Source organism: Plasmopara halstedii (genome assembly GCF_900000015.1).
Source record: "Plasmopara halstedii genome assembly, contig: Scaffold_1211, whole genome shotgun sequence".
NCBI lineage: Eukaryota > Oomycota > Peronosporomycetes > Peronosporales > Peronosporaceae > Plasmopara > Plasmopara halstedii.
This window is the reverse complement of record NW_020188126.1, coordinates 1,580,578-1,584,483: the sequence shown is the minus strand read 5'-3', so window position 1 is coordinate 1,584,483 and position 3,906 is coordinate 1,580,578.

Sequence of the window (3,906 nt, the reverse complement as noted above, 5' to 3'; positions counted from 1 at the left end):
CGACCAAGTCGAGTGCACTATACTTCGTACATCCCACCATGTTGTTCTGAAGAACATCTTTTTTTTGGAATCGGCTTCTGTGCCGGAATGGTGGCAGCGTTGAGCTTATTGTAAGCATGAACGATACGCCACTTGCCGTTCGGCTTCTGAACACAAAATGTGGGTGACGAATGGGAGGCTTGCTCTCACGTACCATACCTGCGTCGTGCTTCGCACGAAAAAATGCATCAATGACGTCACACTGCTCTTAGGCAGGGACCATTGGCGTGTTCCGCAGTATTTGGTTCCCGGGACCAGGTCGATCTCATGACGCATTCCTCGGTCCGGAGGTAGAACCGACGGCGGGTCTTTAAAGGCGATGTCTTAGAAATGCTTTTCCAGAGAGTAATATGAATCCGAGGGATTCATCAAGATCGACGATCCACTTCGTGCGTTCAGCACCATCTTGGTGTCGTCCAGGACAGCTTCATCAAGAAGCGACGACGAGTTAATCTCTACTGTGGTCGTATAGTGTTTAAATTGCCTGCATTCAAAGCACCGCCAAACTCTTCGATAGACATCTCGTTCAACTAAAGAACACCATCCATCGCGGGAATAGCCTCGGAGTTGGCTTCGCCGTCTTTATCTCCCGTCATACCGTTGGGTGAGTATAAAGCTGCGCGCTATCGTCTACGCTAGACACACCCTGGGTCAGGTCGACGCCCTACGTCTTGCAGAAATCATTCGGCCTCGCTTTATCCTCAATCGTGGCTTTACGATTCGTCGAGACCAGTGGGAACACGTACTCAGCGTCGTCCAGTATCCCCACTTCCTGCTCCATCGGAGCCTTGATGTTATTAACGACATCCGACGAAGAGCTGCTATTTCGGCAGTCCTCGTCCAGTGGATAACATGCCACTCCACGCGTATCAGAATAGTGTTGCCCAACCTGCCTTGGCCCTTGGCTGACCATACCACGCTTTGCATGCAGCGACCGCTTTGATACTTGAGCAGTGCCCGCGAGCCATGATCGGGACTCTTGTCCCAAAAACCTTTTGTGTTTGACAGCTCGAATAATCCGATCACTAGCCCATTGACCGTCCTGTTATAGTGCCCACGCCAATAGCGCTTCTGCTTCCTAGCAGAGGTTGGTTCATGACTCACCAAAGCTTCACCAGAAGAAGTGCGCGTAGAGCCCAAGGCCTTCGACCTGCAATTGATCGATGGCTCATGGTGTTTCAACAATGCCATAACAAGGATGAGGTTAAATCTTGAATCGAAGCTAAAGACTACGCAGCGTTCTCACGCTTTCGAAGTTAAGAAACTCGACACCGAGGTCCACAGGGCCCTCGGCACAGTGACACAGGTCGCCGTCGCCAAGCGAACCGTGACAGTGTCACTTTTAGCGCCTCAGCATACAATTGACTTTCTTCGATCGTGGAGCATAATGCATTGTTGCCCAAATCGATCAGGATCTTGTGTGGCTTCTCAAAGCCCATCACGGTCGCTTTCACGACCAGCAAGTTCGGCTTGCACAAACCTTCCGTATTCAAGAGCAGGGGGGTCTTCTGGGCTGGACCCTGCTACCCTCACCTCGTCAAAGCTCAACAAAACTCAGTTCTTCCCCAGAAAGGCGCCTCGCGCCTACCTGGTGTTGTTGTTTTCCGCGACAAACCAGACTGGTGAGAAGCGGTACGTCGATTCGATGAATCTCAATGCGCCTTGCGCAGGGGACAACCAGTCCGAACGTGACGGGTGTCTCCACAGACAATACACCGTCGGGTGCTCAAACACTTCCCGGTTGCTCTGAGCTCTCCCTCCTCTTTTTCAGCATAGCTAAGATCTATTAGCACACACCCGCTCAGCAAGCTCCGAGGGTGTGCGTTCCAACTAAATCGGGTCCACCTAAAGTTGAGTTCGGCATTCATCGCCACATTCAACGATCCTTCAAAAGAAGACGAATTTACACGGAAGACTTCCATTCTGACCACGCCAGTGCGGAGGCCCTTCATAAAGACGGTCCCTCGGGGAGAGGATCTGCTACCATCCCGGCAATAAGAGTACACAATATTTGGAAAAAGTCCACCAACTTTTTCTTGACCGGTCGGGCGGCAAGGAAAAACGCGATATGCCTGGTTAGGTGGCGAGAACACTCGCAAAAGATGCAGCTTCTGCTTCACCTAGGAGAAAAACGACGCTTTCACCGAAGTGCCACACGCCAGTGCCCAATTTCGCGCTCGACCCTCGAGCTTGGAGACAGCTATCGCCACGCGCTGTTGCTCCTTCCGGAGCATGGCGGGTGCCATAGTCATCGCGGCCTCTCTCACCCAGAACAGGAGATTATCTTTATCCTTTACGTCGAAGGTCTTACCGCTCACCATGAGCAGCCTGGGTAGATAGGAGTTATCCATCGTCGACGGTGGCGTCATGGACGTATCGATAAAGCGGACGTAAATTGTACGTTCAGATGCAACATGTGTGTCAGTGTTGAAAAGTTTGAAAATATATAAATTTTAAACTCGGATGCAGCTTTAACAGAGTGTTTTGTGGTGGTTTGCAGCGCTACTACCTAGTTCAAGGCTTGTTGTCGTACAGCACTTACTTAATGTATGGTGATTCTACATGATGGATATCAATATAGAATACCGCACAACACAAGTGTATCGCTGGGTGACTACCTCGTTCGAGAATATGTTTCCGAATCCGTGATCACAAAAAGGTGGTGGTACATAACGTATAAATGGGAAAGTAGTTTGGTGTGACCCTACAACGCCTGTCAGAGAGCAAGACCCTCGTTGCAAGTGTTGGCACCCTTGTCTAGTCTGCCGACCCTGGTAAATATTTTTCAGTCCATTTGGATGGGCTTTACCGTCGATGTTTCGAACAGTTCTTCAGACAAGATAACTCACCCCGCTAGAATCATCGACACTGTTATTGTTTTGATGAGATCAGCGCTTGCCAGAATCGGTTTAGCAAGCTTTGGTGTAGCGGTCCGCCACTAGATTGAACATATTACGCGCATACCAACCCAGACCGATTGCCCGCCGGAATACCTTGATAGCGTTGTCGCAGATATCTCTTATAGTCCTCGCTAGCAGTTACTGCAGCGCTGGAACAGAATGCTGCCATCTTTCGCGATTGTGTAACATAAAAGGCAAGCATTTCTGCAGTCTTTTCAACGTTTTATATGAGACACTTGACCATCTTCTGTGTCCCTTCAATGCCGTTTATGAGTTGGCTTTTATTTTGGGCTGGAAGGCGTTGTCCTTAGAAGTTTATGTGCTGATTTCAATTCTGCTTCAATTTGGACATCTATCTCGAAAGTTTGAAGGCCATGTGTCGAGTGCGCGTCGCGATGATCACAAGCCATAATTTGAAAATAAATAGAAAGATACTAGAGGCAGATGCTTCTTCCACTATTTTCGCGCAAACAGTGGAAGAAGCCCTTGCGAATAGGTCGAATTTTGCTTTATTGATCCAATTTACGGTCGTAGATAGAAAAGAAGAGGGTGACAGCTGCATTATCTCGAATATAATGCCAGCACATCTAAGTTTGATTGGGCATATTAAATTTATATCACATTCCTGTCATTAGGATGCGAAGTGCTCTGTCAAAGACAGTGTAACTGCAAAACAATCTCCTGTAGCTGAGCTACATATCTTAAAATAGTAAAGTGGATTTGAATTTTTCCTATCTCTCAAGCCAATCGGTCTGACTGAACATATCAGGATCGAAAGGAAAATTAAAGTCAGTATCGGCAGCGACTCGCAGATAGCCCATTTGTCGAAAGAGCTAGCAAGGACTAGTTATTGAATAGTCGTGCTCCACTGTCTCTGCTTAACAAGCAAGTGATAGCCCACATTGATGTATAATTGATAGTGGCTCGACGAGTTAATAAGGATTGTAACCAGTATCTGGTAATCGGG